This window comes from Bos grunniens, chromosome 18 (genome assembly GCF_055505025.1).
Source record: "Bos grunniens cultivar Pamir isolate PY7600 chromosome 18, Bosgru_T2T1.0, whole genome shotgun sequence".
Classification (NCBI taxonomy): Eukaryota; Metazoa; Chordata; class Mammalia; order Artiodactyla; family Bovidae; genus Bos; species Bos grunniens.
This window is the reverse complement of record NC_141182.1, coordinates 35,965,602-35,978,986: the sequence shown is the minus strand read 5'-3', so window position 1 is coordinate 35,978,986 and position 13,385 is coordinate 35,965,602. Positions and strand designations below refer to the sequence as shown.

Genomic DNA, 13,385 nt, shown 5'->3' with positions numbered 1-13,385 from the left:
TTTGTTTCATGACCTTGGTCTCTCTTTCTGGATTGCAGACTCCCTTGAAAGGCTCACAAAACCAGGATTTTCTCTCCGTGTGGAAATGCAACCACAGAGAACCTACAAGCTGAACCACTGGCCCCCAGGGTTGGGCTCCGGTCACCTCTTCCCATTGGCTTCTCTACACAACTTGGGGAGCCGTGTGGCTTGAAGGTGTTAGGGAGGTCTGACTGGACCTTGTAGAGATGCTTGGTAACTGCTTGCTGAGTGAGCGATCACGTGAATGGATGGATGAGAAAACACACAGAGCCTCTGGCACAGTGCCTAGTGGGTGCTCAGAAACAGTGGCTGTGATTAACATGTGTGTATGTTTAAAGTTAGTTTTAATGAAGTATCTTTTACATAGAGTGGAATCTACCCTTTGTAGTAAACAGTTCTATGAGTTTTGATAAATACATATCACATGATCACCATCATATTCAATGTATAAAATATTTCCATCACCCCAAAATGTTCCCTTGTGCCACTCTGTAGTCAAAAGTCCCAGCCCACCCCACCCCAAGGCCCCAGAAACCACTAATCTGTTTTCTGTTCCTATAATTTAGCTTCTTTCAAAATGCAGATGAAATCAGCAGTATGAAGTCTTTGAGTCTGGCTTCTTCCACTCAGCAAAATACATGTGACATTGATCTCTAGTGCCACTCATATCTGTAGTTGCTTTCTTTTCATGGCTGAGTAGCATCCTGCTATGTGGACGTACCACAGTTTATTTATCCATTTGCCAACTGAAGGACATTTGGATTGTTACCCAGTCTGGGGCAATTAGGTCTAAGGCCACGATAAATGGCGCTATACAGGTTTCTGTGTTAGGTTTCTAACTTAATTTCCCTTGGCTAAATATCTAGGAATTAGGGTTTCTGGATCATATGGTAAGGACATGCTTAGCTTTATAAGAAGATACCAAAGTGTTTTCCAAATTGGTTGTGCCATTTTGCTTCTCTCAAGCTATGGCTCAGAGTTCCAGCTGCTTCACATCCTAACCAGTACTTGGTATTGCCAGCTTTTTTCTTTTGACCATTCTAGTAGGTGTGTGATGGTATCTCCTCATGACTTTAATCTTCTTCCCCCCATGACTAATGATGATGAATCGACATGTTTTATTGCCAGTCAATTCTGCGGCCTGTGGTGTGTGGCTGACCAGCCTCCAGGGGCAGATATTGCAGGGGAAGCACAGGCAGCACCCCGGTCACCGTGAGGCTCAGATGGGGACAAAAGGCAGGACTGATCCTGTGCCAACAGCCCCATTTTGCTCAAAATGAGTGGGACGCCTGCTGTCTCACCACGCTCAGCTCCTCACCTAGGATGGGCTGGCTGGCGGGGTGGTAACTTGGCTCAGGCTGTGACAGCTGGTGCTGAGAACACCTTCAGCTACCCACGGTGGCCCCACTCGGGGCACAAATGCACTTGTGGTACCAAGAGTAAGGGTGAAGGATGGGGCAGAGCTTCCCACGGCAAAGGCTCGTTCAAAGGCCACACTTGCTTCCCATGAGCTCCACTCCACACCTGTAAGGACAGAGGCGCTGCCCCATTTTATGGGTAGAGCCCCACAAATAGGGGTATCTACTTCTGTACCCAAATGAGCTCTCAGTGGCTCCCAAGCAGATCCTGTCACCCTGCCCCACACCCAATTTCTGCTGCCTGGAGTCCCAAGGGAGAGGCTGCAGGTGGTAGGACCTCAGCCTCACCTCACCAACCAGAGACATCCAGACCCAGGCCTCCTGGCCGCCCCCATTTTCCTGTCTTTTCCACTGACCACAGCCGCAGCTGGTACCCTGAGTGAAGCACCTGCCTGGCCCCACCAGCCCAGCTCTCTGACCAGGCCTCCACTGTTCATCTATGCTACCCATCCTGGCAGACTCCAGAGAGATGATCTCCCCTTCGGGCCTAGTTCCCTAGAGTCCTGGTGGCCTCCAACCTCCACTCCGGCCCCACCCAGCTGTAGATCTGCTGGTCTGGGTCTTGCTCACCTCCCACTCCCTTCTCTGGCAGCCTCCCTCACTGGCTCCGCAGCCTGCCTGAGACTGGTAGTAGGACAGGAGTAGATAAGGCAGGATGTCCACAAGGGCTGGGGCAGCAGGGAAAGCATCCTGCAAGACCTGGAGGACAGAGCGGGCCTGGGAGGGAGCAGAGGAAGTTTGGAAGAGGGAGGAAGGGATGTCAAGGAGCAGGAGTCGAGGTGCTGCTGGGGGTGAAAAGGACATGTGGGAAAGGGTGGAGGAGGGTCTGCCACGTCTGAAGGACTCTACGTTTGACTCTAGAGGAGCTTGGTGACCAGCAGGAAGGCGAAGGTCAAGGGCTTACCCGGCCTGTTCATTTCTTCCCACCATCCCCCAATCCAGACCTGCTGGAGCCCCAGTCGCTCTCCCTCCCATGCTAACTGGTGTAAGGCCTGGGGGCTGAGGGCCCATCTGTCTGGCCACTTGCTCCTCCCCTTCCATCACACACTCAGCAAGCAGCCCATCTCTTCTACCCCTGAGCAGGCAAGGCCTGAAGGACACAGAGAAAAGCCCGGAGGAGACTTTGTGGGGGTGACTTGTGCCTTAGGGCAGAGCCATGTCCCTCTGGACTGTGTACCCCACATCTGCAGCTCCCAGGTAGCACCAGAAGGTCTGGGGAAGTGTTTGCTGCACAAACACAGCACAGAGATCACAGCCCCCCTCCCCGGTGCATGCCCTGCCCAGTCCTTCCACATTCCTTCTCACTCACCCAAGGTGGGAGGGCAGCCACCCCAAGTGGGCCCCACTGGCAGTGCTATGGAGATTTATAGAGTGCCCCTTCCTCCAAGTTCCCCAGTTGTCAGCAAGAATTCATGCCCTGGGTCCTGGGATGCCCAGCTTGTACCACCTGGCTGAGGCCAAACACCTCATCACGGGCCTCCTTCCTGGGGTTTCTCAGGCTGGCACCACCATCCAGTGGCCGGCTCTGGTCTTTTCCATCGAACCAGGGGAGGGCCACCCTGGACTGAGAGTAATAACACCTCCGGGCTCCTGCTCTGTGTGCCAAGCACCACCTGCTTAGCACAAGCCTTATCTCCCAGCACTGGGCCTCTCCAGCTCCATCCTGCCCGGGGGCTCCTCACCTGTGCTGTCCATGCCTGGACCACTTTCCCCACACCTGCTGCTATCATGGCAATAGTCTGGTGGACAGGGAGGCCCAATCCGCCAGCAGGCCTGACTGGGCAGGCCCTGAGAGAAGTCTCAGTGGTTCAATGGGCAAGGGCAGGAAGGCCCTGCTGGTGGTGCCGCAGGGCAGGGAACAGGCCAGTTCTGAGTCAGTGACCACTGGTATCCTGTACCCCACAATGCCAAACACAGAGGACCCTGGGGAGCCCTCAGGGCCCAAGTGAACAAGCGTGGCCCATATCTGCCAGTGCCTGGACTCCTCTTCCAACCTCTCCAGTCCTCCATTTCACCTAACATCAAATGGAGGGTTGAGTGGCCACCTCTAAGTGCCCTGTCAACCCTCAGCATCAGCTAGTCCACGAGTTGCATCCTGAGCAGGAGAAGCAGGAGTAAACATCTTTGACCCCTCTTCCCAAACCCAATTCAGAGGGTCTGTGCTCAGTGTCTTGACCCTCACAGGGTCCAGATTGAGGCCGAGGGAATGCAGACATAAATACCAACTTGCAGAGCCTGTGACTGGGGTCTGGATCGTCTCAGAGAGGGGAAGGGATTGTCTCCCCTGGTCACCCAGTGAGGGTGGGGCAAGGGATTGGAACTCAGGACTCTCAGCTTCTCCACATGATCCCCGTGCTCTATCCTCTACACCAGACACACACCGCTCCTGCCCATGGCCCCTCTCAGCTCTCCCACCTAACTCCGCCCATGCACACATTTTGAAGATGAACTCTGGTTATGGTGAATGCCATTCTGAGGTCACCTGGGCACTGAACTCTGCAGGTCAGTCTAAATCACAGAAACCTGCCAGGACGGTGCTGGACTCACTGTGAGTAACCAGAAAAAGGTCACATGGCAGCAAGGCTCAGGGACTACAGCCGAGACGCAGCTCCTTGGCGTCATCAAGCTGAGTCATCAACCTCCCCACCAGGCTCTGGCTTCTCCTCCCTTCCCCTTCTGCCCCCAAGGATGGGGACTCCATGGGAAACTGAAGCCTTTCCTTCCCAGAAGTTCAAAGTTATGGTCCTTGACTGCCTGAGGAATCCTGGCAAGAGAGGACAGCAGGGCTCTGTTTCACAGGTGACTGACAGCCTCCAGGAGTCCGTTTATTTGCAAGCTATCAGATAGGAATCACTAACATCCTGCTGGGCCAGGGAGACACCTGCAGTCCCCACCTTTGTCTCAGTGAAGGATGGCTGCCCAGGCAGGAGGTGATGGATGGGTGGGCAGGAGATGTGTGCCTTGACTCGCTCCTGAGCCAAATGGCCATCCCTCTATCCCTCCAACCATCCTTCTATTTATTTTTTACGTATTCTGGGTTTTGGTGGAAGCCGGGAAAGAGAAGTGTCACTGAAGCCAAGACAAGAAAGGGCTGGTGGCCATGGGGAGGGAGGACTCTCCTCTCTCTACAAGAAAGTCCCTCCCTTGTCCTCTCACCACCACTACCCACTCAGATCCCCCGTCGCCTCTTCCTAATGACCTTCCTGCCCATGGTGTGTCCACGCTCAAATCCACCCTCTGCTTTGGCTGCCAGGGTCCCTTTCTAAAACACAAGCCTGATCTAATCACCACTTGTGCCCCTCCCATAAATACCATCCGCATCCCTTAGCAGGGACTGGAGGGTTTCACAACCTGACCCCAACCTGCCTGAGTCATCTCTGGTTCCAAAGAGGCACTGATTAATGTTGATGAATGAACAAATGGACAAACAAAGAGCACACTCCAAAGTCTGGTGGGGCTCACTCACACCATACAAATATCAAGGTTCAGAAAGGCCAGGCCCCCGCAGTGACCAGAGGGACATGGACGTCAGCCTTGCCTTCTAGTCCTGGACGCTGCTCCACAGCTCCTGCCTGAGGGGAATGGGCCAAGATCAGCAGCCTTGACCTGGGTGGTCCCCAGGGTTCTAGAGCCTTCAGTTCTATGGCTCTTCCTAGGGAAGTCTGGCCTGGAGGCTGCCTCCTTGGAATAGGGCCCTGAGCCAGGGGCCAGACCTCTCCCACAACTGACTGGGGCCCTGACACTAGCTGAAATCACTGATTAACACAAAAATGAACTTCTGTGGAAACTGGGCTGTAACTGTTGGACTGTGGCTCTTTGGGCCTGGAGGAATTTTCTCAAGTGCTGAGCTAGAGATGCCTTAGTTCATTACCCTCAGGTCCTGTTCAATTCCTCCAGCCTCTGGGCAGTATCATTGACAAACAAGCCTCTTAAGATGATGCCAAGTCTGACACCATCTTCTGGAAGGATTTCCAGGAGAGCCCTCCCTCCCTGTCTTGGGCCTGAGGAGTGCATGTCTCAGGGATTCAGTTGTAGTCACCAGCTAGACAGATGCAGTGGAGATTCTGTTCTGAGGGTCCACCCTACATTTCATAGCCAGTCAAGAAAGGGTATGTGAAAAAGTCATACATTGTTCATGGGAATGTGAAATCAAACAACCATTTGGAAAATAGTCTGGTAATTTCTTTAAAAGTTAAACATATACCTATCATATGACCCAGTCATTCCATTCCTAGCTGCTTACCCAAACATTCACATGCAGATATTCATCAGCTTCAAACTAGAAACAACCCAAATGTCCATCAGAAGGTGAAGAAATAAACAAACTGTGGTATAATCCATGCAATGAAATACCACTAAGCAATGAAAAGGAATTAATTATTAATATACACAACATGGATGAATTGCAAAACAAATATGCTGAGTGATGAGAACAAGCAAAAGTAGTACATACTAGATGAGTTCATTTCTACAAAATTCAGAAACATATAATCTAAGCTGTAGTAACAGAGAGCAGGGATGGGTGGTTGCCTGGAAACAGTGGGGATGGGATGGAGGGATGACAAAGGGACACAAGGAAACTTCCGGAGGAGATGGATGTGTTCATTGGTGGTGGGGATGGTTTCACATATATCTGTTATATACACATATACACTAAAGCTCACCAGATTGTACACATTAAGTATGTTCAGTTTATATATGTCAATTATACCTTAATAACGCTATTTTTAAAAAGGAATAAACAGGTGTGTCTCCTTGAACCTTCACTGCAGCCTTCAGGACAGAGTCCCCACTCAGCTTGGTCTCCAAGGCCTAGTTTCCTGCATCCTGGCTGTTCTCTCCAGCCTCTTCCCGTGTTTCTCTACTGCATGGCAACCAATCAGCTGTGGCTCCCTGAAGGTGCCAGGCCCCTGTGGCTTTGTGCACACTGTCCCTTCCAGCGGCTGGGTCATCTGCTGCCTCATCCACACAGAGAACTCCTCCTGTGTCAAGCCCTGTTCAGCTGTGCCCTCTCTGGGGAAGTGGGTCACAATGAACAGCTCCCTCCTCTGCACCCCACAGCCCAGGTACACAATCTGTCACCAGCATTTGTCTGTCCCAGCCAGACTGGGGGCTCCTTGAGGCTAGGGACACCGACATGTCCATCCTTATCTTACCAGCGCGAGGCACATGGTCAACCATTAGGCTTTACTCAGGAGATTACACCTGCCCAAGAAGGTGAGGTGGGTCAGCGTGGGGGTTCAGAACTAAGGAGCTAAGAAATGGGGGAGCAGGGCAGAAGGAACAGCTCCAAGGAGAGGCAGGGTGTCTCCCTGGGAAGGGGAGGACTGCACTGCTCAGGGTTCAGCCAGCGCCTCAGGTAGGTGGGGATGGACAGGGTGCACCCCTTCTTCCCTTTCCAAGGGAACACAAGCAGCCTTCACAGAGGAGAAGGACCGGCTCTGCCTCTTGGTCCTGGGATTCATCGAGAGCTTCCAAAGTCTGTTTGTGCCCCAGGTCGGGTGGGAAACACAAGAAATCCCATCTGCGGTGAGCAGCTTAGAGGAGCAGAGTGGGCGGCAGGCTCTATAGCAATTCCCGGACACAGTGAGAGAGAAATATCACAAAGGGAACCACAGGAGGGCCCCGCGCTATGGGTGACTGTCACCCATAGCACCCTAAAAGTCCTGACCTCATCCTCCATGGTGCAGGGGTCCTGAGCAAGTCTCTGGCTGAACACTGTGCCAGGGCGACCCCTTTGCCACACAGCCCTGCAGCCTTGACCTTCCCGTTTAGCGTCAGCCTTAGCTAAGCTAGCTCATCTTTGTGTTGGGAGCAGGGCCATGCAGGCAGATGAGCGCTCCCACTCAGCCTCATCAATCAGGGAACAGTGCAGAGGCTGAGCGCAGAAGGCCTGGGGGAACTCAGTCTTCAGGGTTCAAATCTGGGAGACTAAATACCCAGAAATGATGCCCCACAAGCTTCTAGGCTAGTAGCTAGAGACACATGTGTGCTTGGGGCTAAAATTCCTGCACCTGAGCAGCATATTAGGGAGGAAGGACATTCATGAGCCAGAGGCACTGCCCAGGGTAACAAGCCTGGGCTGGAGGCAGAATGCTGCTGTTCCAACCCTGGTCAGACTAACTCCTGACACCACAGGCAGATGATCATAAACATTGCACTTTTCTCAGAACTCGAGTATCCCTGTGGGGAACTGCTCCCATTCTTTACCCCTCAGGAGAACCACCTGTGAGCTGGTTGTTCTTGGGTCCCATCCTAACTGGTGTAGTAACTGGTTTCCCACCAAAGGGCTCATTAAAGTTCAGTCTGTCCTTGAAGGTATCCTGTGACACCTCTCTCAGAGATGTACCTTCTAATGTTGCATTGCTTGCAAGTTTCTCAAGCTGGTATCACCAGGTGAGGTCCTATAAACTCATTCTTAAGTCCACATACTTTGCTTTGGAAAGTTGCCAAGACTTTCAGCATCTTAGCATCTTCCATTTCAAAGGGCCTGCAACTCACTCCCTTTCTTTCACAAGTACTTTGAGCGTGCCTGCTAACGTGAAGCCCCATACTAGATGCCTCAGGGAAGACAGATGAACACCCTGCTTCATGGAGGTCGCAGCCTGCATTCCGAAGCTCAATGACCCATAAAGCCTATAGAGTCTGGTCCAGCAAGCCTGGACCTGGGGATGTGGAGAGTAGGAGTGAGGGGTAGGGCGGCACTTGACCCTGTTCACAAGGGGCCTACAGCCCAGTGGGGGGACCAAGAAGCCAACACAATCCCAAGTGCTCTGTGAACTGCTCAAAGAATGTTCCAAAACAGGTGTACCAGGAAGGAAGGTTGGGAGTAGCACTTGTTTTATATATTCTCATTCAGAGCTCACTGTCCGGCAGAATTAGATGAGCTGCATCTTTCGATTGGGAGTGTCAATGGTCAGGGCCAGCTTGTGGGGAGGTGCTGCTTGAACAGTCTCTGAGTAATAAACAGAGGTTTGCCAGGTAGGTGAAGGGTGAGAGGGCAGCCCAGGCCAAGGAAACAACACAAGTACATCTCCAAAAAACATCTTATGATGCGAGATAAGAAGCATCTTGAAAGAATTATAAACTTTGCTATGGGAGTTCAAAGAATTCCAGAGAAATTCCCAGATTAAAAAAAAAAATGCAGTGATGTTTGCCTCTCAATACAAGAATGGGTGCCTGAGTCTGGTGCTGGCCTGATTCTCCTCTCTCTGCTTCTGTAGGGAATGTCTTGGAGACAGCTCATGCTAAAAGCCCTTAGTAATGTTTTCCTCTGAAGACACACCGATTCCCCACTGGATAATTAGGATAGAGCTGAACCTTCCGGGAAGGTTCGAGAAGGATATTGCCTTCCCTAAAGGCCCTAAACTGCCGCAGCCCAGGGACCAGGGCTCCTTAATGATGCATTTTATCCCCATTTGAATCTCATTTTCCATTTTGTAAGGGCTTGTACCTTTTTTTAGCTAGATGAGCTTGTTTTAAAAGCTGTCTATTTTATGCATGCGAACAGGTAAAAATGGAAAAAAGGGCTGCACTTGATAAGCTAGTGACTTCCTTCTATAAAGTATTCTATAGTGAGTGAGGACAGTGCGACTTTTCATTCTTACAGACCTGGGCTGCTCTATAGCCAATGCGATTGTCTCCAACCTGCTCCCACCCCACCTGACTCTGAGATCAAGAAGGATCTCTCTGGGCTGGGATCCTGCAGTGCGCACTGTCAGAGTGGATATCTGGGAACTGGTACAAGGGCCATGGGGACCAAAATGACTGAGGTTAAGCTCAGGGAAGGACAGGAGGGTCCCCAACTAACACCAAATGGGGCTGAGAGGACAGGATACTGCAGTGTCATCTGACCCTGAGTTTCAGGAATTCTCTTTGGGAATTTTATGTTATCTATAAAAAGCAGTATCTATGACCTTGGAAACATGTTAAAACCCTCTGCAGTCAGGGAGTGCTGTGGTGACCCAGGCTAACACTGGTGGTGGGGTGGGTGTGGGTGGGAGAACTGTAATAGCAGCGGGTGGAGGGGTCAGAATTGACTCTGGGGAGAGCCTGCACAGCCTCCAGGGGACTCCTTTGTTCCAGCTCCTCAGGCCAGAGAGAAGCACTCTGACCTCCTGACTCCAGAAACTGGTTCCTCTGGGAATGAATACTTCCCAGTGATCTTTTAGACACAGGGGATTTTTTTTTCTCCTCCAGAGGCTAGGTTCACAAGCCAAGTGTGAACAAAGTATGTGCAGTCAAACACCCTTGGAGGCCTAATAGGTATCATTTCTGGGGATGCTGCTGAGGCCATGGGTCCAGACTTCACCAGGGGCCCTTCATACTCCCCAGCACTGAAGCTGGTAGTCAGGGACCTCCTCTATCACTGGCACCCAGCCCAGCTTGCTACAGACCTTCATGTGTGGGTCAAACTTTAGCTGGTATCTCAGGGGTTGAAAAAGGATACACAACTCTGGGCATTAGCCCCCCAGAACCTTCGGCCTCAGACTTAATGACTGGGCTCCTGCTTTGTCCCAGGGATCCAGCCCCACCAGGACATAAGAGGAAAGGGAACAGCTGTTTACTATGCCAGGAACAAGCACTACGTGTAGAGTTCTGTCTTTACCTTCCTTTTCTCATTTAATTCTCCCAGCCACCCTTTGAAGTAAATAAGACTGATGCCCAGAAAGGAAAACTGACCTACTCAAAATCACACAGCATGAATATATTGTATAGCACAGGGAAATACAAACATTATTTTGTAATAACTTTAAATGGAGTATAATCTATAAAAATACTGAATCACTAGGTTGTACACCTGAGACTAATATTGTAAGTCAACTATACTTCAATCTTTAAAAATCAAACAGAATGAGAAGCTCCTCCAACTTCTGTTTCAGAGAAAACAGGTGCTGAAAACAACCCCAAATACTAGATGAGACACGAAAAACTCTTTTTAAAAAGTATCAAAAAACTGGCAAGAGAGAAAGGAATAAGGTCAAATCAAAAGAGAGGCTAGAATTGTGAAAAGTAAGGAGCACCAAAGTCATTTTGGCTCTGTGGGTGTTGGCAGCTACAGGTATATGTAAATCTCAGTCTGAATGGGTTTGAGGGACAATGGGGACACACGCTAAAACTTGGGGCCTGTCACAAGTCAGGGACCTACCAGGAGACCCTCTTAGATTAAGCTGGCACCCCAGAAGGCCTTACCTCCAGGGGAAGGCAAAAGAAGAGGGGCACCCTTCTTCCCTGAGCACCTGTAACCACAAGCTAGACTCCTTACAGAGTAGCTGCCCAAATTCGTATCATTGAGTGGTTCAAAACGGCTTAAGTCATGAATTCAGTTCAAAGCACTCCTGGACTGCTGCCTAGCAGAGGATAAATACTCTCTGGAGGAAGGCAGCTCCACCCCAGGCTTCAGCAAATAACTATCAGTAAAATTTCAAGTAACTTTGAGCAGTACACAAGTCAAAAGTAACCAAGTACACAAGGAAACAACGAACAAAACCCAGCAGAGACCACAGACATGGATGTACAACAACTTCAGATAGCGGACAGATTATAAGCCAATCATGCATACTATGTGTAATGAAATAAAAGACAAGCTTGAAAATATCTGCAGGAAGTAGAAAACTATAAAATGTGACCAAACCAATTTGAGAAAGAAGTAAATGGAACTTCCAGAAATACAAAATCACATAACTGAAATTTTAAAATGCAATGAAAAAAAATACATATGTATAACTGAATCACTTTGCTCTACACCTGAGATTAACACAGCATTATTAATCAACTATATTTCAATATGAATTTTTTTAAATAAAATGCATAAGATTAGATTTAGCAAAAGGGACAACTTGTGAACTGGGAGATGGATTAGAAATAAACAACAGAAAACAGCACAGAGGGACCAAAAGATAGAAAATACGGAATAAAAGCTTAAGAGACACAGAAAAAGAGTGGTGTATCATTAGTAGGAGTTCTGGTAAGAGAGGAGAAAGAAGAGAAGAGAGGCAATACTTGAAGACATACTGGGTGAGAATTTTCCAGAACTTGTAAGAGATGCCATTCACAGAGGTTAAGTATCCCAAGAAATTCCAAGCAGGATTGAAAACAGAAGAGGAAAAGAAAGAAATACACCCTTAAACACATACAGTAAACTGCAGAAAATACGGGCTAGAGAGGGAGAATCAAATAAAAAGTCAGTGTGCTTAGATTACAGCTGATTTATCAATGGCAACAACAGAAGCTGGGAGTGGGAGAGACCTGACAGGCCAGAATTCTTTATTCGGTGAAAATAACTCATTCAGTCTATGGAAGAGCACAAAACAAACATTTTTCAGGCGAACAAAACCTGAGAGAATGTATAACCAAGGAATTCTCATTAAAGGATATTGGAAAGAATGTATATTAGGCTAAAAAAAAAAAAAAAAAAGGCTACAAATGAACTTATCTACGAAATAGAAATAAGATTACAGATGTTGAAAACAAACTTGTGGTTACCAGGTAGGAGGAGGCGAGGGGTAAACTGGAAGATTAAGATTGACATATACACACTACTATACATAAAATCGGAGAAGGCAATGGCACCCCACTCCAGTACTCTTGTGGAAAATCCCATGGACCGATGAGCCTGTTAGGCTGCAATCCATGGGGTCGCTAAGAGTCGGACACGACTGAGAGACTTCACTTTCACTTTTCACTTTCATGCATTGGAGAAGGAAATGGCAGCCCACTCCAGTGTTCTTGCCTGGAGAATCCCAGGGACGGGGGAGCCTGGTGGGCTGCCGTCTATGGGGTCGCACAGAGTCGAACACGACTGAAGTGACTTAGCATAGCATACATAAAATAGATAACTAATAAGAACCACTGTAGAGTACAGAGAACTCTACTCAATACTCTGTAATGGATCAGAATCTGGTAGGAACCTGAAACATCTTGAAGTTGTCTGAAGATTCTTCGATCACTATGTCAAGCGACACAGATATTTCTCTTTCTTCATATGATGAAGATCAGGGATCTAAACTTATCCGAAAAGCTAGAGAGGCACCATTTGTCCCCATTGGAATGGCAGGTTTTGCAGCAATTGTTGCACATGGATTATATAGATTGAAGAGCAGGGGAAATACTAAAATGTCTGTTCACCTGATCCACATGCGTGTGGCAGCCCAAGGCTTTATTGTGGGAGCAGTGACTCTTGGTATGGGCTATTCCCTGTATCAAGAATTCTGGGGAAAACCTAAACCTTAGAAGAGGAGATGCTATCTTGGTCTTGTTGGTGGTGCTTGCTTTAGTTAGACATCTCATATTGAGGTTATATGTTTATGCTGAAAATAGTCTGGGTCAGACAAGAACATGGTAATTTGAATACTGGCTTCCTTTCTTGCATGCTTGATTGCCTGGTGACCAAGTTACTGGTGACCAGTTCACTAGCTAGGTCATTCAGGGAAGTCAGATCAGCACAAAAGAAACATGTCACTTTTAAATACACTTGATAGTGGTACCTGTCCACCTTCTTAAACTCTTCTGTTGAAATTAGTTCTAAAGAAACAACATGCCAATCCTGAAAATGCTCCCAGTTGCTGCAGAATATCATATGCTTTTGATGTAATGTAGGAATCCTATTTATCCCAGTTAATTTAACTTTCTGACGGCCTTGTGGACTGAGTACTGTTTTAAGGGCTGGTTGGCTCTTGAGGAACCCTTTCAGAACAGTGCACGGAATACAACATTATAAACCTCCCTGCAAGTCTGTGTGTGTTTTTAAACCAAAACTAAAAAGCTGGTAACAGAGCCACTTTGAAGTAGTATTTACTTTAGAATCATAGTTATAAACATGAGAGTAACTTAACTTGTGGATCCCTTTTAGCTCTTTTGTAATTGCAGAATTATATTTTGCTGCTGTTATATTAGAATAATTTTAAATTATTTTGAAACATGTATTTTAAGTGCTAATGCAAAGGT

At 48.5% G+C, this 13,385-nt stretch overlaps 1 pseudogene across 1 annotated transcript; it reads left to right on the top strand.

Moving 5' to 3' along the window:
* Positions 1 to 1,200: 1,200 nt before the first annotated feature.
* On the top strand, positions 1,201 to 12,764 carry LOC147353468 (HIG1 domain family member 1A, mitochondrial pseudogene; annotated as a pseudogene). Its single transcript, XR_015145648.1, has one exon. The product of XR_015145648.1 is annotated as an HIG1 domain family member 1A, mitochondrial pseudogene (transcript).
* The last annotated feature ends 621 nt before the right edge of the window (positions 12,765 to 13,385 follow it).